This window comes from Anas platyrhynchos, chromosome 9, assembly GCF_047663525.1.
Source record: "Anas platyrhynchos isolate ZD024472 breed Pekin duck chromosome 9, IASCAAS_PekinDuck_T2T, whole genome shotgun sequence".
In the NCBI taxonomy this organism is placed as follows: domain Eukaryota; kingdom Metazoa; phylum Chordata; class Aves; order Anseriformes; family Anatidae; genus Anas; species Anas platyrhynchos.
In genome coordinates, this window is record NC_092595.1 from 345,221 (window position 1) to 369,350 (window position 24,130).

Here is a 24,130-nt window from a genome sequence, read left to right on the forward strand (position 1 = left end):
CACTGTCATTAAAGCATTGAATATTTTTTGTTGCTTCACTACAAAATCTGTCCTTGAATTTTGATTTTCTTATAGGCCTATCTTTTCAGAGATTGCTTTGACAGTAGGAATGGAAGAATAGGGTGCAACTGGGAGTCCTCAGCAAGGTACGCAGTTGTTTGCACATCAAGGAGCAGAGAGATTGTGTTTAAAGCAGATAAAGCAAGAACATTAAAGGGATAAATATAGAAAAAATACTTTTTATAATAGGTGAAAAAGACAGATCTAAAATTGTTGGCTATCCAATAATTTTCAAACGTGAAATAGCTCCACCACCTTAAAATGAAATAACTGAGCCCTGTACATGATACAACATGTGTTTACCCATGATCTCAGCTAGAGTATGAAGTTAGATGTGACTTGCAAATAACATACAATAAATAGTCCTTCTGTTCTTTTCTCACCTTCTTTTTGATATGTAAAGAAGGCTTGAAACTTTTTTGCTTCTTTAAATAATTGAGTTATTTATCTCAGGAATGCCAGCAATGCTGAGTCTATGACATTGGCAAAAAAGCTTTTTGAAACGTCACACATAAACTTTACAGGTTTATTCCATCATTTGTCATTGCACCAGCTCTTAGTCACGTTCAAGTGAAGGAGGACTTAGGTTTCTAAGGTAAAACAACAACAACCACCACCTTTTTAATTCAAAAAGGAAACATATTTGACTATTTTGTTTCATCTTTATTTCTCTTCAATCAGCAAGTGAGGGCATGAGCTGAAATCTTTTGTCTCTATCACAGCTGAATATGAATAGGTAAACAGGAAATATTTTTGTCGTGTTGCTCCTCCCTGGAAGAAACAAAAACACTTCTGGAATATGAGAGGCTTAGTTATGAAATAGACACTATGTTGCTCTGCAGCATTAGGACTCTTGCTTCCTAGTAAGTTCAGATCTTTTTTTAGGTGTCCTGAAACTTTAACTTAGAGATGCAGCCTTGTCTGAGTTAGGCAGCTGGTAAGCAGGAATGCTGGAGCTTAAGTCTCTGAGGTGGCTGGACCCTTTTGGAAAGCTGCTGTGAGAAAGAGAGCACTTGCCAGAGCAGGAATTGAATGTAAAAGCAATCGTAGTCCTCTAGCCTTTGAGTGTTCTGTAGCAGCTGATTTATCTCTGTGTCTTTGCACATCACATACCGTTTGTGCTCAAGTTAATTTCCAGAATAGCTGGCATGAAACAGTCTGCCTGAAATATGGAAAGCCCTGCCTTGTGTATAACTCCCAATCTGACCATTTATACCAAGCCAGTTATGAAGAGCTGGAAAAAGTCACATCATGAAAGCTTTCTCAGTTTAATAGAAGAGTGCAGCTGCTTTTAATGGTTTCCTGGTCAAAGTAGGTGTGTTCGGCCAGCATACAGCATGGTGAGACTGTAGTAGGTATCTCAGCAGACCTCATACCGTTTTGTTCTTTTTTTTTCTTTTTTTTTTCTTTTTTTTTCTTCTTTTTTTTTTTTTTTTTAGATTTCTCGAGTTGGCTCCTCAAGGCTTTTCTGGTGCCACTTGCTGTTATGTGACGTGACTGCCTTTGCCTCCTCTACATAGTGCATAGTACTAGTTTTGGGGCAAAGACACAGGAGGGTAGCAGACTTTTTATCCTTCAAAGCCACTTTGTAAAAATGGCTAAAGACTGATTTAATCTTGCTTTTTTTTTTTTTTTCTTTTTGGTGGTATCAAAATAAACCCATTAAATAATTATAACACCTTCTCCGTATTTCTGTTAGATTTTTTTTTTTTCCCCACAGACCACAAGGCACATTTATCTCCCTGCTATTGCAATTTATTCCAAATACAATAGAGCATCTGAGTCTTGTGTAGTAATACTGATGCTGCACAGGTGTGTTTCCATCTAGAACAAGTGTATGTTGCTATGATTACCTTATCTTGACTGTAGAACGTTGGTTTTGTTTCTTGTTGAAAGTAAAAAATAGGAATTCAAGGAGGACAATTATACAGTTTTACACTAAAGTGGCTTCTTCTAAAGGAGCAGAAGGTTGTGTTGGGCAAGCATAATTCGGGATACTGACATAATTCAGTACTGGCACCTAGCACTATGCAGGCCCTTGCTACACAGAAGATCCTTTGTCCTTCCATGTGTTAATGAGGTATTCCTTTCCACTTTCAGCTCTGATAATGGCAAATATAACACTTGCTATAGAAGATGACCTAGCTGAGGAAGCAGTTGTTCTATTTGTTTCTTGAAGGCTAATGTGGTGCTACTGCTAAATCTTTACAGCTCTGTCATGGTAATGCCAAAAAAAAAAAAAAGCAAACCAACCATAAAGCTTGCTTTTTCTGGTTAGCCCCTGACAAATATGTAGGACTCTGTTCAGTTCTTTCTATTGAATAATTTCAGTGTAAGGTCCTTGTAAAGCATGGTGTAAAAAGGATTCAGTCCAAACCTTTTGCCTGTTAGTAAAGAACCAGTTCTGGGCTTTAGATCTTCCTTTCTTATTTAATACATTTAAGTTCCTTTTGCAAGCTCTGTCCAAAGAACATTCAGTTAATTACTCAAGGCATCTTGTTACTTGGAGCCACTGCTTGTAAGGGAAGTGAAACTGCTGCTTTTGAAAAAGAGCAGGCAGTTCTTTGTGATGTTTTTTGTTTCCCCTTTTAAGGCCCAGCTGAGCACTGCTTGTTCCTTTCTCATTGCAGGGAAACCCTTGCTGTGTCTGATTCTCTCAGGGCTCTGGTGTGAGGAGCAATAACTGAAGTCAGGTGAGCCTGGCAGCAGAGCAGCATTAGAGAAGTGCCTCAGCTGCTGCCCAGCTCCATCCTTGCTGAGGGGAGCTGGGCTGAATTCTGGCATTAATGTGTGGCCAGGCTTTTCCACACAGGAGCAGAGCTGGACGTGGCTGAGGAGGGGGTGCCTGCTCCCATGGGATGCTGTGCACTTGTCTCTTGCAAAGTGGGTCACTGATGTTCTCAGGTAAGTGCTGCAAACCTGTGTTAGTTCAGATCTGCTTTCCAGCATAGCTGCAAGCTGATAATGGGCAGCATTCTGCTTTTGGCAGAGCCTGGCTGCTCCTGAAAGGGTTGGTGTGTAGCTTCCTTGTATCCCGTTCGCTCCAGCCTATGTGAACAGTAGCTGAAATCATGGCTTTGCTGAAGGGTCCTCACTGAGGGGACTCCTATGCCTGTTCCTTGGAAGTGCTCAGAAGGGGTGTGCTGGGGGAAAACATAGGTGGGAAGGACTGAGTGCAGAGATGTGGGCAGACTACGGGGTTTCTGCCCTTCTCTTAGCCCTGTTGCTGATCTCCAGCTACACACCAGGAACTTCTGTGCCACAAAGTTCTGTAACATCTCTGCAGCCTCCATTACCACCTGGCAATGGACATGGAGAGCTTTCCTACAGCCTAAGGGTGCTAGTCTCCCCATTGCTCTCCAGCCCCCTTCTGCCCCATGCTGGACACAGCAAGGTGCTCACATCCCAATGCTGCCGTGGCCCAGAGACATATGCACACGAGCAGCCAACCTGCCAGGCTTACAGCCCTGAGCTGGTGACACAGGAGCTGCATTTCCTCGTGTGCTGCTTGAGTGTTCACAGCAGAGACTTGCTGCTGATGCCCTGGAGTGCCTCAGGGCTGCAGCACTATAGCTGGCCCCAAGCAAGCTGGCAGAGCTGAGGCAGTTTTGTGAAGGGAGTGGAGCTGGGCTTGGTTTTAGGAGGAGGTGTGAATCGGAGGCTGGCACAGAGGACTGGCTGTCTGGACTGCTGCTTTCTATTCCCAGCCTGGGGAAGAGTGGGGGAAGTAACTGGAGGAATTTCGGAGCCTGTCCTTTGCATAGGTGCTGCACTGTGCTCTAGGAGTGGAATGGGGTCCTGTGTGTTGCAGTGCCCTGGTGCCGGCAGCTGCAAACCTTGTTCCTCTCAGGCTCGTTTGAATGACCTCCTGGCTGTGCGTGTGTCTGGCCCTCTGCTTGTTGCAAATGTACAGGCAGAGCCACAGCATGTGTGGCCACAGTCCAATATTGTCAGAGGTTGTGCCCTCAGAATACAACAGCTCTCTTTAAGATAAGAAACAGAGAAACATACAATCACAGAAACGGTTGCTTCTCTGTAAATAGCAAGTCGAGTGACCTAGTTCAGCTGCAGCAACAGCTCCTCGGAGGCTTCCCACAGCGGGCACCACAGTGGGCAGTGCTGAAGCTGATTCATCACATCCAGTGTGGCAGAGATTGGAGTTTGCAGGCCCTAAGGATTTAATTGTTTCTTTATTAATCTTAAATTGATTAAAATGAATTTTTAAAATACCAGGAGAGACTCGCCTAAGAAATGGTTATAGAAAAAAAAGGGAATTAAGTCGGTCTGTGGGAGTTAACTGTGTGCTTAACAATCTCTGGCTCACGCAGCTGCAAGCAGCTGTTGTGACTTGGAGGAATCAGGTGTCAGCTACTCTGTGCTGCCAGATTAGCAAAAATTAGATTAATCCATTGGTATTAGAAAGAAGTGAGAATTATAAACTTCCTTTAATCAAACCCAGTGAAAAACTACTGGTGTCCTCAACCATGACAGGATAGTATTACAGGCTTCTGCTCTCTGCTGCAAGGTTTTATCCAAAGGTATCCCATCTTCGAGGGAATTTCAACCCTGCTGGAGCCAAACATGCATCCTGTTTTCTCCCAGTATCACCCAGTGCCTGAAGAATGCCATATGGTCTAAAGGCCCCCTGGGTCCTCTGTGGGATTTCTGTGTAGCAGAGCAGGATGTCAGGTCCTTTGCTCAACCTCCATCTAAGGCTGCAACAATGAGTGTAGGCAGTAACAGATGAGTAGGGGATCCCCTTACAAATGATCTTTTCTCCTGGGCCGTTTTCATGTCATTTTCCTGCCAATCTCCTAGGTCATTTTCAATAAGTTGCATAAAAGCATCTTTGGTCTACTTTAAAAATCCCTTTAAAAGATACAGTAATATTACTCATATCCTGTTGACCTATCTGTCTCTTTTTATCTCTAGGTCTCAAAAGCTGACTTCTTCTAAAATCACTTGCCAAAGTGCAGCCTATTTTTCCCAACTCTGTGCCCTGCACTCAGATATCAGTTTTGACCGCAATGTCATAAGGCAGATCTTGCTGTGAAAAAGCTTGGCTGATGAGACGCACGTAGTTTCTATTCACCTCCTTGAGCATCAGCTGGGATGGACCTTAGAAGCCCACCTCTCTCCCTTGTCCTCTGTTATTAGATAGGATGGATTCTTTCTCAGGCATCAATGTTCCACAGTCAGCAACAGGGCTTCCTGATGGGTGGGTCACCACCTCTGCAAGACACTGTCTTGAGCTTCACCTCTGAGACCTGTGAAAGGTGGCTAAGGACCAGTTTATTTTGCATGGCATACAAACTGATGTTTTATCAAAACCTATGCATAAGCTGATCTTGGATATGCTTTAATATTTTTTGTGTGTGACTGAAGTGCTTTCCAAATTAATAAATGATACTTACGAATCCTTCCTCTGTTTAAGCAGACTCAGATTTAATGTTTTACTCAAATTATGAAGTATGGTAAGAAGAATAGAGTTACAAAATGTTCTTGCTTCATTCATTTTGTAAATTGCTGTTTTAATTGTAATTATTCATAACAAACTGTAATGTACTAGTTTATTTACAGTAGCATATTTCAGTACAGTAATCAAATGTGTGACATGAACCTTACTGCAGCACTTGATGTTTGCTCTTTCCTGAGTAATATACATATTAATTATGTGCATATTAGAATAGCTTTAAAACATATATAGACTCAGCTGGAGCTTATTTGTTCTTCATGTAGTAAAAAATAGAGTAATCTAAGGACTGATTCTAAAGAAGTTCATGAAATCAGTGTGACTTCCATGGATGGAAGGTTCTGGCAACATGAAATTATTTCTGTAGGTTAAGGACATAACCAGCAGATATTAAAACTCCATTTCAACGTTTTAAAGCTAACGTTCTTGTGCAAGGTTATCTTATTCCTATTTCCTTCTAGTTAAAAGACACTTAACAAGACTGCCTTCTCTGTCCCACGTCAGTTGCTGTGAACTGTTTAAGTTCTGCTGCTGTTAATGACCAGCACAGGTTTAAAGGCCTAAGAAATGTTGGCCCTGTGGACCTGAAATATGACTTTGACCAAACAAAATGTTGTCAGATTTTCAAGGCAAACAGAGGTGGAAATAGAGAAAATATTTTTTTTCACATTTTTAAAGTGTTATCACTCAGCTGTGCTATTTGTAGCAGTAGTAGACATAACAGTTGTAGAAAGAAATGTGACAGATCTATTCAGTTGGCAATACTGAGTTTCTCTTTACTGTTACCACATCTTGCCAACAATTCTCATCCTATGGTGAAAGTTGTATCTCATTACCTAGCAAGAAAACCGTCTGTCTTCATTATGCATTTCCGCTTTTTCATGAGCTGGAGATAAGACATGCCCAGCTATGCCAGGAATTAAAATAACCTCCCATGTCCATTCTTGTTTGGTGAAAATGCTGCCCCCTATTCTGAGAACAAAACTTTATATTCTCTGTAGAGTCACAGGTTCTGCTACTTACTGGTAATAGCTGTTAATCATAACAAAAAAAAGAAACACAAGGACATTGTTCCTATCAAATGCCTTATCTTACTCCCTATTTTGCTTCTTTTAGCTCCAGGCTAATGATACTGCTTCTGAAACAAGAATGATTCACTCCCTTCCAGCTATACCAGCAGTCTGCTTCCTAGGGTTTGTTTTTTCAGCAGCCTGTTCACCCTCTCTCTTACAATGGCTTGCTCTGAAAAATGTATAATCAATGCTTTCTTGCAATCCTTGCAAGGTCTCATGAAAGCAATGCCTGTATGGAAGAATAGAACCCAAGGGGCTTTGCCCAGCAAAATTGAGCGTATTTGAATAGTTCAGATCGAGTAATGGAGTGATGCTCATTCTCCCAGAGAGTTTTCTGGAGGAAGTGAAGTTGTCCTGCTGGGAGACTGATGCTGTGCGGTGTGTGCCAGTGGGTGATGTGCTGGCTGAGCGCCCCTGTGCACTGTGGTGTAGGTGGGTGGTGGGGCCGTCAGCTGTGGGGCTGGGAAGCACCTCATGCTGGTTGTGGTCAGCCTTCAGTCAGTTCGTGCAGCACCAGCCAGGCGCCTTCTGACCACAGGAAAGGTCACAGATGCACAGTGGTAAATAAGGGGAGCAATTTGCTGAGAATATAGTCTACTTTTGAGAGGCCAAGGCATAAAGCTGTGCCATGAAACCACACCTGACCTTTACGTAAGTGTTCCTTTGGAAGGGCTGTGCAATACATACTTGCAGGTTGTTACGAACTTTCAGCTTCCCTCTTCAATGGGTTGATACCACAGACCAGTTTTCTAGAAAGCATTACTCTTGAAAAGCACATTCTTATGCTTTTAGAAACAAAAAATATTCACAAGTTATTGCCACACAACACTGTGGGCCAAATTTTACCCAGGGCAGTAATTCCGCGAGGACTCAGGTATTGATTGTTTGTGAAGTTTGCATAGGGAAGGGCCATTCCCCACACCAGGCAGCTCAGCTACAAAGAGGAACGGGGATGTAGTGCAGGAAGCCCCAGGCACAAGTACAGGGACATAGTCATTTTCAGAAAGGAGGAAATTTCATTACTTGCCAAAACATTATGTTCACATTTTTATTTTGAGCTGCTCTGCAGGGCGTGGGGGAGAGGGGAGAAGATGGAAGGAGCAGCAGGATCTGCATTCTCTATTTCTCTCCTCTAAGGGCAGAGCATCTGAGCTGAGGTGGCCACAGCCCCAAGGAGCATGTAGCACCAAGCTGCAGCCGCCTCTTGGGCTGCTCTGTGGGGTGGTGGCAGCCTCAGCCTGTCCCCACCTTGTCTGTGTCAGTTGGCCTGAACGTCATGCCTCTGCACCTCTTAATGGCAGTGTTCAACTGTCGTGGCTGTGAAATGGTTTCAGACAAGGACCAGGGAACATTTGGGATGTGGTGACCATGGCTGGCACCGTGCATCTGCTCACAGGCCATCAGCCACGCCAGGACCACATCATGGAGAGGTTGAGCCTCAGCAGGCACATTTGCCATCTCTGAGGTACTTGCTTCCCCGTTGTTGCAGGCACTCCTGCTCCGGAAAATAAGGATCTCAGAAGAACTATCTGTTTTCTTTCAATGACATTTTATCACATGCTGACGTTTTTAATTGCATGTGTTTACAGACTTCACCAAGCTGCATAAGGCAATGTGGTTAATGAGGGGGGAGAAAAAAAGTGCGTTGTCTGATGCCTATGGAGGCGTTTTCCTGCTGGGAGGCCTGGGTCTGTGGCCCACCTCACTGGCTGAGGCTCCATAGCACTGCTTGCTCCAGGGCTCCCATGGCAGCACAATCTAATGGAGCACATGTGCTAAGTCCCCAGCAGCTTCAGCTGGACAGTATCCCCACTTGACTGACAGGGAAACTGAGATAGAAGAGCAAAGCTCATCATTAATTACACATTGGAACACTTTGAACACATCCAGTGCCACACTAATTTTGAGAATTCTTCATTGTTAACTAAATGTAATATAATTCATGCACACAGTGATGTATAAGAAAGATTAGGACAATGTGAGATGAGCCAGGGGACCTAATAATACATTTTCATCAGCTCTGCAGTCTGCATGATCCTGGTCTCATGGAAGTTCTGCTCTGGTGTGGCTGCACTAACTTGTGACAGTTACACCTAATTCACAGTCATGTTGGTGAGACTGGTGTTGCTAAGCCAGGCCACTCATTCCCTTTCTAGAAGGGTGACTGTATTTGTTCCTTCACAGCTGAGGACTGGAAAACTCTTTAGGCAAAATCAGCTTTCTGTGCTCAAATTGCACTCAAGTGCATTTCTCATAGCTGGAGCAGGAAAAGCAAGGTTTGGTGAAATCAAAAATGCAGCTGCTTCAAACAGTGCAAATCTAGAACCTCCACTTGTCATAATGTGCAATGCAGTAAGATGTGACAAATGATGAACTGTTGCTGAAGTGGTACATATTCAGACTGGTTCACAAGCAGCTGGTGCAAATTGTTTTCTTATTAATACCTCTATTTTACAGCCATCCATCCAGGTAAATGAGACTCTGAATTGTCCAATCTGTTTCTTCATTACTAATGTTTTAATTCTTTTAAAATTGCTAGCATCAAAATGCTGGTGGTCTGTAGTTGCTCATCCTTGGTTGTATATCACAGCCATTCAATATTGCATCAGTAAAAATGATCCATGCCCAAAAAGCTGGCCACCAAGGCTCTGCCTGCAGTCCTCACTCCACAGTACAGTGCCAGTGCTACTAATAGAAGCTCAGGGACTCTGGGCTTGTGCAAGAGACCTAGGGAGACAGTCAGAACTAACTGTGTGAATGGAATAGTAATTTATCACAGTATTGTCCTCTGTGCCCTCGTATTAGGGGAAAAAGCGTAACATTTATGCAAATCATTCAACACAAACTTAGGCAGGACTTTGTTAATCTGTAATGGGAGATGCAGAATACTTTGATGGCAGTTGGTTTACCATATTTCTGTAAAGAGCATGTATGTATTTGTGTGATCCATATGTAAATACAGCAGAAAGACAGAAAATAATTGAAAGAATAACTCAGGAGGCAATGCTCTTGTGGTTTTTTTGTGTGTGTGTGTTTTTTTTGTTGTTGTTGTTTTGTTTTTTTTAACTTCTGATTTGCTAGCTAGGGATTTGTTAAGAAAGAAACCTAGGCAATGAGGAAAGTAAGGAAATCTCATCAGGAACAACACCCACCTACTGGCAGATCCCAAATACCTGTATGCACCTGAATTCAACTGATGAAAAAAAATAAATAAATTAAAATGCACTATAGAATGAAACAGGGCCAGCTGGAGGAATTCGTTTAAGAGAAAGGAAAAGCCTGGGGAGAAATACTGAGCTGTGAAGTACTTTGCCTGGCTCTAAGTAGTGGTTTTGGAAGGAGGCAAGGGTAATCTCTCATTTTGGTTATTTGGCCTAGTGTACTCTTTCCATTTACATTTTTTCATCTTGCATCCAAAGTGTTGGAAGTTTTTATATACATTTATTTTATTTTTTAGTAACTATTTGCTATTAAAGTTGCCAGAAACACTGTGCTTCTGTCTCTGAGCACACAGAAGCAATAGAAGACACAGGAAAACTTATCAGGGTTATTCTGAGCTAAATGACTTACAGCTCTGTCAGTATTTGATTTGATAAAAGCTTTTGTTGTGAGCTATTGTGCCATATGCTTTGGGTTGCTGCCAGAGTGCTATAGAGAGTGGGGAGGTGAGCACTTGACTCCCTGAAGCATCTCCCTCTGGCTCTTGCTGGGCTGAGAGCTGTTTTCCCCCTGGTGTGTGGGAAAGGTGTGGACTTGGAGAAACCGGCTGCATAGATTCCAATGAACAGGGAGTGCTGAAAGAGCTAAAGGTGGCTGTGGAGGTTTTCAGAGCAAGTTGTTGCTGACAACAGGCACGCAGGGGCACGAGGCAGCATGTTGTGTGGTGCAGTTGTTCCCTTGTCTCATCCCTTCCTTACATCGTCATCCTGTGTCTGTGGCTTGCACCCATGTATGCATAGTGCTGGGGCTGTTTGACCCCCCTGAAATGCAGGGATTGAGGCCCAAAGTGTTGTCTCTGCCCCATACAGATGATTTGCTCGGTCAGATCTTGCTTTCCTCCAGTAGTTGTGGTGGGAAATGAATGCTTTATGAAATAATCAAACCTACAAGGTGTTTTACAGACTCATAAAGTTTCTAGATCTCTTGCATTTCCCTTACCAGGCATTAACAACAAAGTTTCTTTAAGTCGAGTTAAAATACGTTCAGTACTTACTTTGCAGCCTTAATCTTGTCATACCTCTAATTTTAACACAGGCTGAGTCATTTTCATCCTACTGCTTTAAAAATCAGGCTTTTCGGGCTATGGAGCATGGTCTTGTTCTTGCATGCTTGGGAAGCTGAACAATTTATTTCTCTCTTAGTCAGATCTGTCCTGCCAAACTGCTATCGCTTAGTGCTCTTAGATATAAAAATAACATATAGACAGGGTTTGCAGAGTTAGCTTTATTACGGGAAGCAAGAAATTATAAATAAAGGACGCTAGGTTACATTTTGCAGATTCTTTATTTTTTATAAATCAAATATCTCATTGGGACTAATACTGCCACTTTAAGCTTGTTTTGACACAATTGCTTGGGGAGGAATTTGCATCATGTATGCAGTACAGTAGTTAAGCAATATTTGCTTTCTCTGTTTTGTTTATCAGTGACCTACTGGTTCATTTCCTGCCCACTTGTTGAAGCCTACTCTGATGTTACAGTTGTTAAAGTACTATATTGTTACCCACTTCTGTTCTTCAAAATAGTTGATACATTTTTGCAGAAACTCCTCAAAGACTTCCGTTTGAAACAGACTCTTGGCATGGAAAATATAGGTGGAGCAGTTGTTGTCTGACAGCGTGATAAACTGCTGGAAACAATCATGATGTGAAACCTCGACAGTAGGTAGTATTGTTCTAAATGCTGGATCGGCAAGTATGTATCCATGCACGTACGGGGGGGGGGGGGGGATAACAGAAAATGCAAGGGGAATGTCACAGTATATGTGTGACTGTAGCACAGAATGTTGCACTTTTAGTTCCTCAGTTTAGGAACACAGCAAATTTAGAAAAATACTGAAAATGGGACAAATCCATGATCACAGGGTTGAACGCGCTTGATCCATTGGTATACAAAATCTGTTTGTGAATCTGGGCTGATGTTATTTTGCATTCACAGGTTGGTTTCTTAATATAAATTTGAAATGTAAAGCAGTGATTGTTATTTATTTATTTTTGCTTTGAATTCACTTGAACCTGCACCTTAGCAACAACATAGGTTGTAACATGATGTATTCCCTTCAGTTATATTAACCTATTTAGGGTTATTTCACCACCCTGTAGGTTTGAAGACACAAGTGCTACTACTCCAGCTAAAGTGGGTGCTGCTCTGGATCATCACTGGTTTTTTGTTGGTGGGGGAATTAGGTGGGAAATAGTGAAATGTGGCCTGGGATGCAGCTGTGAGACTACAATGATCCTCTGAGGCAGGCACAAGTTTCACCTGCAAATGGTAAGCATATGTTCTGGCCTATAACATGAAATGAAACTTGATGAGGATTTCCTTTATTTCTACTATCAAACAGGCATTACAGCTCTCTGACTTTCAAGCATGCATTGGTTTGCAAGACCACATAGCTTATAGTTCACTCAGCTGGTCTTGGTTAGGACTATGGGATAGTCCTTGCGTATGAAGACAGGCTACTAATTATTAGTCACATTAGTGGAAACAACATATCTTTCAAATGGAGGAAGAGTTTAGTTAGCTTTATCTGCTTATTTTCTACCTCTGAGTGGTTTCAAATCTAATTTACTGGTCTGCTAGATGAAGATAAAGTATCTCACAGTGGCAGAGAAATCCAATATATTCCTCAATATTTTGTTGTTGTTGTTTGTTTGTTTTTTTTTGGTTTTTGTTTTGTACATCTGACACTATTCATGATCTGCTAACGAGCTGGTTTGGCTGAAAAAAATGCTAATATGTATAATTCTGTATTTCACATATATGATAGCATGTAAGCAACAACAAGGATGGTGATAGCAGACATTTTGTTGTTTCATATAGTAAGCTATGCCAGGGTTAAAGTTTGTAGTGTACAGGGAAATTTTATTATGTCTCTCTGGGTCTTATTATGTACTCTCTGTTGCCTGGGACCTTAGTAGAAATGGAATGCAGGCTTCAGATGTTCACAACAGAAAGTATGGTACCTTGCATTTATTACAGATAAGATCAAATTCCTCCTTGCTTCTAGGTGGAATAGGCTTTACTGCACTGCATTTTTGCCACAAAGTTTTTCAAAAGCCCATCACTGCTGAAATGCTCCCATTGTGCTGCACTGACCCAGTTGGAGTCTTTGCTCCCACTAGGACTTGTGAGCACTTTGTATGCCTGTGTGGATGCTCTTTGACCACCTCAAGCCCAGTCCAAGCTGTAAGGAAGTAATTCCTCTGACTTTCCATGAGCTTTTAGTCAGCTGTTTGTCCTGATGTTCAACATGCAATTAAGATTGACAGATTGATGATCTTTGGTGGTTATTTGTGTTACTGTAGACTGCAGGATCTCTAGTGAAAGACCAGAGCTGTAGTACCAGACACTGGGCAAATGAAAAGCAGGAGGCAGGAGACAAATGCAAGCAGGTGTGGGAGAGGATGTTTGTGTACCATCTGTTTGCTTGCTGACTGAGAACTAGGCTGGTATAATCTGTTTCCCTGCGCAATAGCCATCATCTGGCCTTTCAGTCATTTCTAAGCACATGTCAACCACTGAAACAGGCTGTCTCATTGCCAGCCCCCTAAACACTGCCACCTACAAAAGCTAGTTTTCTATTTGTAGCCACAGGTTCATTTGGTGCTTTTTAAAAACCTTGCACAAATGAATCTCCAACCAACAAGGCAGAGGCAAGATTGCATGCTAAATTAATTCCTTCCCCTAGTGAAAGTGGCCCTATAGTATTCCATGGTGAGCATGGAGTATTCCAGTTTTCTTAGCAGAATAAGAGGTAGCAGACAATATAGCTATGTTGACTAATGTCAGATGTCTCCTAAAGGACAAGGTGAGTCTAAGTGTTTGTAATATACTGGAGAGGAAACACTAGTCTGAATTTCTCAGTGGTTTCACTACAACAATAAAAATGTTTTCTGAAATACCACTTCAAATATGAAAGGTCTACTTGTTAAGACGAATAGAGACTAAAATAAAGGAATACTTTAGAAACAAAACTAAGCAAATGATGGTGGGTCCTGTGAATGGTTTGTCAGAGCTGGGCTTCAGGTATGTGGTTCCTTTGCAGAATTGACTTCTAGATAACTGATTATTTATTTTGCTAGTGTATTTTAGTTCCAAATAGTTCATTGTTTGCAATATAACTGATTAAAATGCAAGAATTAGCTGGAGTGAAGCTACTGTTTGGCTAGATGATGATTTTCTATTCTCAGGCTGTGTTTGGGATATCTTTAGGATATTTGATTTTTGCTTAAATGTACAGTATGCACATCTATACTGACAAGTTAAATTCATCAGTCTTGATCCAATTTCTTTTCTCACCTGTCTCTTCCATTGACCTCTAAGATTGCAAAACCTGTCTATAGGAAAAAAAGATCTTTCTCAAGGTGTGGCAGGAAAAAAAAAGTGACATTTTCTGCTGTCTAGGATCAGTGTGTTTTGTGTGCTGCAAGACTCAAAGCAGCTAGTTTGCTGACAGGAATGAGGTCACGGAGGCTTTCCCCTCCCCTTACCCAGTTTAATGGAGATTTTTCTTTTCTGTCATTCTAAGGAGCACTGTCATCTTGGCTTGTAGTCTGCTGATAGACAGAATGATTATACCCTCTGGCTCCTGCAGTTCTCCATCTGCCTCTGTGCACCTTCTTTCTTTCAGAACCTCTGTCTGAAGATCCTTCTTCCTTCCTGCTGCATTCTCCCTGCTGTGGTGGTGGCTCCTGTGGGAGCTCCAGTTGAGCAAGGACATGCTGAAGGCATCTGTGTTGAAGCCACCTATTATCTGCTTGGAAAGTGCTGATCCAAGCAGTAGAATCCTCACGCTCTCTGAAGACAACTAATAATCCTGAGGCCATTCCTGATAGCTGTTCACCTTTTTCCTCTTTCAATCTGCTCCTGATAGGATTCCATGGCCTATTCCAGCACTTAAATCTGTAGAAAATCAAGCTATGTCCAAAAAGCTAGTATGTTACTACTTCATCTGTCCTGGTAAAAGGAAAAGGATTGCAGTCTTCAAAAGTATCCATTATGTCTACCTTCAGCTTTCTCTTCAAATCACATTCTTCCCATTTCTCACAGAATTAAACAATAGCTAAAGTTGGAAGGGACCTCCTGAGATCATCTTGTCCAACTCTTCTCTTTAAAGCAGGGGCAATGAGAACAGGCTGTGCATCTCTCAAACATGGGGACTACGCCACCTTCCTGTTTAATCTGTCCTGGTATTTGACCTCCTTAGAGTAAATTTTTTTTTTCCCTCTTACGCTTGAGCATTTCAGTATGTGCCCATTGCTTGTTGTTCTATCACTAAGAAGAGCCTGTTTCCATTGTCTTCACTCCTCCCATCAGTATTTATGCATTGATAAAATGCCTTATGAGTCCTCTCTTCTCAGGACTAAACACTCTCAGCCTCTCATTAAATACGTTAAAACAACAATAAAACAACCCCACTAAATCTTTCTGTCTTTTGACTGCCATGACTGTATTAACACAAGGATAGGGCAGGAAACTGAAGGGCACCTATAGACATGCTAGAATGTGCAGAGACCGTTGCATTATGAAGTACTGTTTTGGAGGTGCAGCAGAAAGATTTAGTGGGGTTGTTTTTTGTTGTTTTAATCTATTTCTGCAAGCACAGACAGGATCCTGAGGGTTTTCACATGGAGAACTTCATGTGCAAGGTAACAGAACATGAACACGTAGCTCATGGTGTACAATACTGTACCTTATATCTTCACGTGAACAGTATCTGACAGTGAGGTTAACTGCCTTGTGCTGGGTGCATGCTGAGGATGTCTGTGTGATGGGAGAGGTGAGACTAGCCATGGCTGTAAAGAAGCAGAGAGCAGGAAAGAGTTGATTGCTTGTGTTTCTGTAGGTTTATGGGATTATCGTGGTAAATACAGAGCAAACCCAAGTGATTCTTGGCTTTCAAAAAAAGATGATCTGTTGACTGGAGAGTGCTATTTTACATCCTCCGCATCAGGAGGGGCTTATTGTTCTGTCTGTAAAATAGTAATGACACTCGCTATACAGAAGCCTCACTACAGAGAGTAATTACTTAACATAAAGAAGTCTGAAAATGGGAAGGACCTGCATGGTAGCAGTCACAGAAGCTGCTGTCACTGTCTGAAGTGATTGGTCACAATTCCTTTCTTAGGAATCACAGTATTTTTGTTCAGCAAAGATATAGCCAACCTAGAAGTAAAGGAGTGAGGACAGTAGGAGTGTGAGATTGTGTGGTGTGTAGAAAGAGATGGCTTGTCCCAGTATGCCATAAGGTGGTGTGTTGAGGTGGAGCTGTGAGTCAGGTCTGCAGGATGCAATCTAGGATTTGTCTGAGCTTTAAAAAGTATATGTGGTAATCAGGAAATGGTCATGTTTTCTGCTGCCATGGCTGCCAGTATTTTGGAAAAGGGCTTTGGCACAGACAGATGTATCTGATGACAGACAATGGGTTCATGAATGTTCTACTTCCTCCACAAATTACCCAGTAGTCCTTCAACAGTTCCATACAAGACATAGTTTTACAGAGTCTTAGACTCCTGTGCCCTTCCTCTTTCCACATTCTCACATGCTCTAGTTCTGCCACTTTTAACTCTCATCTCTTCGCTTGCCTTTTCCACCTTTCTGGCCGAGTCCTGGGCCCTGTTGTTTGGCTGGAGAGCAGTCTGCAGAGCATGTGCCAGGTTTTGCAGAGAACAGTGAACAGTTCTCACCTGAGCTTACAGCAAATAAAGATTTTCCAGTTCTGGTGTTCTAATATTAGAATGTGGATGTTTTGGTGTAAGCTGTGACAGAAGGTTCTGATATGCACAGAGGAATGAAATGCACAGAGGGCTACAAAGATGGTGAAGAGACTAGAGGGGAAGATGTATGAGGAGTGTCTGAGGTCACTTGGCCTGTTCAGCCTGGAAAAGAGGAGGCTGAGGGGAGACTTCATCACAGTCTACAGCTTCCTTGCTAAGGGCAGCAGAGGGGCAGGTGCCGATCTATTCTCTCTGGTGACCAGTACCCGAGGGAATGGTGTCAAGCTGTGACAGAGGAGGTTCAGGCTGGACATCAGAAAGAGGCTTCTCATGGTGAGGGTGGTCATACACTGGAACAGGCTCCCCAGGGATGCAGTCACAACACCAAGCCTGCCGGAGTTTAAGTGCTTGGACTGTGCTCTCAGGCATATGGTTTGAATTTTGGGTAGACCTGTGTGGAGCCAGGAGCTGGACTCGATGATCCTTGTGGGTCCCTTCCAACTCAGGATATTCTGTGATTCTACCATGATGCAGAAGAAGAGTTAATGCTTCTCTGAGGTCATACAGAGCTATGTTCTTGTTTTGTGTAGCCCAAGAAGTCTCTGTTATCCTGTGCCACTGAAGCGAGGGGGAGTGAGGGGGATTGTAGGTGCCTGTTGACAGTGTTTGGTTCCAATGGAACAGACTTGGCCATTTTAAGTCCACTGCTTCAGCAGCTGTGCTAATGAAATGTCTGCTGTAGTTTCCTGCTAAAGATTTGCATGATCTAAGGACCTTCTATGTTTCAAAATACACCTGATGCTATGTCCTGGAGGCTGCTGCATGTGTATAGTGCAGTTACAGGCTGCTGCAGGGTGTGCCAGATTGAATGACTTGCAGTCTGGCATGGCCAGAGACAGTTTCAGTGAAACTCTTCTTCATGAGACATCTTGGCTGACATCACGCTGCACCAGGGCTGGCTGGTGTGCCTGTTGGAACGGCGCTGTCAGCAGAAATGTGCTGTCTGAGCTGCTGCCTGGGGACTTGGTGAACATCAGCTGTGAGTGGGAATTTCTCCGTGCTGCCAGTAGGTTGCATCCTGTGCTGTTACCAGGCGGAGCTTCTTTAAAAATCACTGGCATGCATCACCAGATCCAGTGACATGGGCTATCTTTAACTATAGGAATATTCTTCTACAACTGTCTCTGCACCAAATCACAGTTATCCTACTTCCCTCATGCAGGGATGCTGTGAGGATGAATCTGCTCAGGTATATCAGAAGCGTTGGTTTCCTCAGCGTGCAGATACCTCATAAGTTTTAGAATACAGTAATGTTTGCCTCATCAGACATCCAGGGAACAAAATAATTGTAAAGAGGTGCTGCTTTCTTAACACTTCCTTTCTCTTCTATTATTTGGGTTAAAGCCTGTGTTCCAAATACAGTCCAAACTGCTTTTGAAATCAGAAATGTAAGCGCACCATGATGCACTGGATTATTTCTTTTCTTTTCCAGACAGTCTAATTCTTTTCCTTCCCTTTCCTGCCTCCTTGAGGTGATCAGCCCCTGGGGTGTTTTGCAGTACTGATGTTTAACGCACAGAAGCTGAGAAATGGATGCATATGATGATAAAGTCAGTTTCATGAGGTCATGTGGCAAATCATTGGCAATGCCAGGAAACAGCACCCCAAGCCTCCTGGCTCCCTAACCAACTGTAAGCACTACAGCCTGCCTTTTCCTGGTGAGCATGATGTGATTCATAATGCAGCAGTTCTGCTGTAAGGCTGGATACCTCTCTGTGAGCTTCCTCTGCTGCAGCAGAGAAAAGCAGACAAGCTCAGGCAGCAATAGATAGCATGTCTGTAGCAAAAAGTCTAAACCCTAGAAACAGTATTTAGGAGCTTATCTCATCTCCAGATAAGCTCATAAAATGTACTGACTGGTTAAAAGTAGGTTTTAAAGTTTGTGGCAAACATCTCAAACCTTATATTCTTTGTGGTTCTTTTGGTTGAGTTGTCTGTACAAAAATACCATTTCAATTATTCTGATTCATGTAGTGTTTTCTGGCCTTTCTGGAAAAATACCAAATTATTGATGGGTGTCTGTTGCTTTTAGTTGTGCTGTTCAGTGCTAAGTCTATTCCTGCTTTTTGCAGTATGTTAAGGCTATGTTTAGGCAAATGCAAATGTAAGTGGTTATTCAGTGCCTTTGGCACTCTGAACAGAACGTACTGAACTCCTGGGGCTTGTTACAAAGCCTCAGCCTCCAGCACTAGCAAAGCCTGTGCAGTCAATAGCTAAAGTATGAGAACTACATGGACTCAACGGGGGGAGTTGAGAGAATCTGGAAAGATCATAGATTGTGAACTTGAACGCAGTTTTTGTCCTGTGGAGTAGGGAAATGAAGTAAGGGAACTGCTGCTTGTGTACTCACAGTTTAGGGCTCTCTGTGCATGCACGCACTGCCTGCATCAATGGAGCTGGGTAGGTATAACATTGTGTATGATCTATGGATTCTTTTGCAGAGTGTAGTTTACTGATTAAATTCTTCTCTGTCTGTATCATTGCTCAGTTCATTGTTTTCCTGAATCATAATGGAGACTCTTCCCTTCTACAAACAATGCAGTCACTGGAAGTGAAGCAAAACTGTGATCCTGCTGCCTCCTGTGTGTCTGTTGGCAGTACCTTAGGATTTTTACAGTTGTCTCGGTACTCAACCTATTTTAAGCTCTGGTAGAGTAATAATAGCATTTGATCACAGTACTGGACACAACTGTGTGGCTTTTAAAACAGAAACTTTTTTTTTCTTTATATTCTCATGTCTTCAAATAACTTCAGACTTGGTGTCTTTAGGCTTGCACACTCTTTGGCCTCTGCTGTTGCTTGTAACAAAGGAGCCCCTGACTCTCACTTAGACTGCTGTTTACCCCCAGAGGAAGGAATGTGGTGGTGACTGGGGTTGCATGCATGCTGAACAGACCATGTACAGGCCTCAACCCTTGGACTAGCTCCCATGACAGGAGTTAAAAATGTCTTCATATCTCCAGGTCTTTTTATTGAATTTTCTTTATCATTTGTAAATTTGTGACAGAGTTGTATATTCTCTTGGGTTTATCAAGCAGGGAACACACTGTAAAGTCTTTAATAGTGAGCACTGCAGAACAAATCTCTTCCATCCTGGAAATGTTCAGTTGCTATTGCTGGTTCTGTGTTCATCTGCCTCTGGTATACTGATTAAGTGGTCTCCATCTACCACATAAAATATTCTAAAACTGGTGCTTTGAGCTTTCCCCACAGGCCTGAGACTTTTCAGAGCGGCTTGTCCTGCAAGCTCTGTTCCCTCAGCTTTTTAGTAGATTAAATGCATTTATGGTTAGTGGTGAAGTTTAGTCTCATGTCATTTCTTTTAACATTGTGCAGAGCAAGGCAGAAGGCTTGTTTCTTCTTGTAAGTGAATGTAGGCAAGAGATGAATGTTTGCCATCTGTGAGGAAAACCAGGACTGGCAGTAATGTGAAGTCAAGGCAGCAGAAGAGAAAAAGGAAGCGCTCGGTCGAGGGAGGGCCAGGGTACAGAGAAGAAAGGTCAACAGTGAGATGTGTGATGGCTGTCTCTCATCTGTAGGGGTAATAACCTAAAAAACTCAGGAAAGTAAACGCCAAAAGTGCTTACTTATCCTTGCTTCAGTTAGTTTTTGGATGGTAAGGAAAACCACAGGGCATCTTAGCTGCTTTATTCCATACAAGTGGTTTCTTTCAAGGCCCAAGAAGATAACTAATATCCATAATACTAATACATTTTTTACTCTGATCTGAAATTAGTTTTCTATCCACATATTTTCCTAATTCTGGGTTTTGATGGCCAAGTTTTTATCAGAAACCAGCCCTTTGTTTTTGTTTCCAACTTGCATGCACGCATACCTGCTTTGGGGCAGTTGTGCACTGTGTTCAAATATGCAATACCTGATACTTCTGACCTCTGCAGGTGGGAGCCCAGGTATGGGACTGTCAGATCTTTGTACAAGCCAGCACTTGTGACTTCATATGTGTGAAAGAAAATCACATTCAGCGTGGAGTAAAATCGTGTCTGCTGAAACCTTCATGTCGTGTGTAATGTAGGTTAGAAAAACATCTGGAACAGTTGTTATATCACAGTAAACTACAATTTGTGATTTTAGGGCCTGAGAGGCAGTTTGTTACTGCAAGTGCTATTTCCCTGTGGAAAACACTCATTTGCAGTAAACAGGCAAACTATTGCAATTCAACCAAATATACATATATATAACACACCCAAAAGCTGTATACTCAGTCACTAAGACAATACAGTTTGAGGCAATTTTTAATGTTTAAGTGGAAAAAAAAGTTAAATATTTTTTTCACTTAAAAGTCTAGTTGTGTACAAAGAATGCAGACAAATGAACCAAAAGCTAATGCAAAAAAAAAAAAAAAAAAAAAAAAATTTGCAGTGCACTTCATGGAGAGAGGGGAAACAGCAGTGTTTGCCACTTCTGCTACCCAGTATAACACCCAGAACTGGGTACACATCATGCACTCAGCAGAAAACAGGGCATTTCAGTTCTTAATGCAGCCTTTCTAAACCAACTTCTTTTTGCCCTGAAAAAAACTAGGAAATGCCAAAGAAACCCCGCTGTTCTGTTGCCTCAGTTTCTGTTAGAGAACCTGGAAGTTGGGAAGCTGATGCTGGAGCCTGTGAGGTTGTCGCAGAGCTCGCTGAAGCTGGGTGCAGGCATCGAATGCTTATTTTGCTGTGTGGCAGAGGGTCCCTCACTGCCTCGTGGCCCTTGGCACCTGCATGGGCTACAGGAAGCTGTACCCCTGCCTCTGGCGTGGGTCTGTCAGCATGCGTTCCTCTGGGGATGTGGGGGCCACATGCCCTCCCTGATGGCAGGGTGCCTATGTCGACTGACCCCAGTGTGTCCCCAAGGTGCCTGGCCTGGGGCTCCTTGGCATGTATGTCTGACACTTCTCCCTCCCTGCTGCTCGGTGTGCACACAGGTGCTTGCAGTTGGAGCAAGCCAATGATGAGCTAAGGGGCTGTCTTGCCTCTGTGCCACAGTGGGATCTGTCGCAGAGCTGTGGTGTGTTACTGGCTGTGTGTGGGGTGGCCAGAGCACAGTGGTCCCACGTCACTGACCGCCCTCCCTGGCAGTGGTCTGCACATCTGGCTGGGCACATCTTGGGGATGAGCTCCACAGCAATGGGGGGGCCTGCCCGGCCCGCTCTTCAAGTGCTGGTGCAGGTCTGCCCTGGGCCAGGACATTGACCTCCGCAGGGAGCCAGGGCTGGTGCAAGCACTCCTTCCCCGCAGCGCAGCCCCTGCTCCTTGTGCTTTGTAATGGCTATGGGGGCAACGCTGGAGTGCGTGCTGCAGGCAGCCCCGTTCTGCCATGGCAGGAGCAGGCAGGGGTCTCGGTGCATCCGTGGCCTGCCTGCCCGCTCCTGCATAAAGAGCTTCTGGAGCTGGCACAGTGGAATTCCTCAGTCTGTTGCAGCTGAGGGTCAAGAAGATTTAATTTATTTATTTTTCCCAGGATAATTTAAAAGGGAAGCGGGGGAGAATGATGCTGCTTTTGTGTGTGCCCTGCTGCTTGGGGGGGGGGAATCTCAGGCAGCATGGGGAAGCCAACCTCACCTTCCTCTGGGGTTGTGGCTCTCTGCTGGACCATGCTTCAGGACAGGGTGCAGTGAAATGCCAACAGGCTGCCTCGCAGTGAAACTGAGTGGCTTTGCAGCTTGGAACCCTCTAAGACAAAGCTGATGATGTATCCTGTGCTGTTTTTTCTAAATCTGACTTCTTTTTTTTTTCCCCCCCAGCGAATCTTACTCTTGTGCATAATTTATTGCTATGTTGTTTTTGTTGTTTTCAGGTTTATGAAGTTTTCTGCAGCAAGAATTGAAACTGACAGATTCCAAATTAGATCAAAATTTCTAGGATTCATTTGTGTTTTCCAGTATGTCTTCTTCAAGTTACTCCTGATTAACTCTATGAAATCATATATGTATGTATATATATCTAAAATTTTGTGTCTAAAACACACAGTAGGAATATTATTTGAGGGTACTTTTTGAAAAAAGTTACAATTAGTGTCCTTCGTTTGTTATTACAGGACACAGATCATTTGGGGAAAGAAAGGAAAAAATATTTTTGTCAAAGCTTTGAAAAATGCATGGTTTTTTTCAGTGCTTCCTGGGGTTTCTCTGACCCAAGTACTAGTTTGGTGTGAATGTGTGATGCTGGAAGAGAAACTGATTGCTCTCTGTCTGCATCTCAACTCTATTTTTCCTATTGTGCTAAGGCCCATAAAGCAGAAAAGTAGTTGAAAAATGGTAGCTTAAGACAGTTCTCCATGTGTACTTGAGAGCACTGGTTACCTTTCCTCCTCCATGCCTCTTTACTCTGCTGTTAATGGATTGGATGGAAGGCAGAAGGCTTTGTTTCACGGAGGCAGACTGGCCGAAAGCTCCTCTTGGCGCTGTTGCTGGCTCGGGATGCAGCCTCTGCTGGCCTGTGAGCTGCTGAGGTCACCACAGCAGCTGACTGCTGGGTGACCAGCTTACTTTACTTAGACTGGTGCATCCACAGGCTGTAACATGATATATTGCAAGCAGCTGAACACTTTGGAGCATATGAAGAACAATACAGAGAGGTTGGATTTTGTTGCATTTTGAGCTCTTTCTTTAGCAAGCAAAAGGAATACTGAGGTCTTGTTTTATTTGTGTGATCCTGAGGCAGAGTATCACAAGTTAAAAAGAATGATTGAAGCAGACAGTGTTTGTGCTGTTAACAGTGTTTGAAATGTTTCCTGTCACGGGAAAGATGAAGAAGTCAAATCGGCATCACCTTTCTTTTCTGAGACCTGTGAGTACTGTCAGCAATGCTGCTATTTTAATTTAATCTGCTGCCCTGTGTGGTATCAATGCTGTTGCTATGCATGGACAAGTGTCACTTTCCCAGGAGTGCCATGTAGGGAGTAAGAGGGCACGAGCCCCCCTCATACTCCACGGCCTGTATCGTGTGCTTTACTTTCTGCCTGTATCATATGCTGCTGAAGCCGAAGTGTGGGCAGAAAAGCACAGAGAGACCAAAGAAGTCAGCAGAAGAGGAGAACATAACGGAACCAAAGAAAGAAGAAATGTCAGTCTGTTCCTCATGCTGCTGCTCAGACAGGGAAGGCCAGGCCACTATCCTTGGTGCCAAAACCTTGCTGTGGTCAACAGCCAGTACTGAGGAAAGAGCAGGCCTCTAGAAGTATTCCTTTCACCTTCTAGCTGGTGACAAGCCTAGCTGCAGCAGCTTGTGCATCATGCAAGGACTGAGCCATCATTTCCTCCTCAGGCATAGAAGAGTCAGGGCAGCACAGAAGAAATTAATCCCAGGTGTGTCCCCTGTATCCAGCACTGCTGGAGTCAAACTTTCTGCTCTGGAAAGCTTTCAGGCACATCAGTGAAAGGCTAGTTATGAGCTTAGAGCTGCATCAAATGAGTTTGTCTCCGAAGCTCATGTACCCAACCAGAAGTGATTATTCTACTCATGGATGATGCGTTACCAATAGGTGGAGTCTCTGTAAGGATAAAATTGCCAGCTAAAGTCT

The 24,130-nt window shown here is 43.1% G+C and overlaps 1 long non-coding RNA gene across 12 annotated transcripts in view; it reads left to right on the forward strand.

Moving 5' to 3' along the window:
* LOC101798394 (uncharacterized) overlaps nucleotides 1–24,130 on the forward strand; it is a 95,600-nt gene that overhangs the window by 13,144 nt on the left and 58,326 nt on the right. For 11 of the 12 annotated variants that reach the window (XR_011811522.1, XR_011811519.1, XR_011811523.1 and 8 more), the window contains 3 exons: nucleotides 76–146; nucleotides 2,691–2,753; nucleotides 2,873–2,964. This is a non-coding gene — a long non-coding RNA (uncharacterized lncRNA). Of the gene's footprint in view, nucleotides 1–75; nucleotides 147–2,690; nucleotides 2,754–2,858; nucleotides 2,965–24,130 lie in introns of all 12 variants that reach the window. The other variant, XR_011811520.1, reaches the window with a different exon arrangement.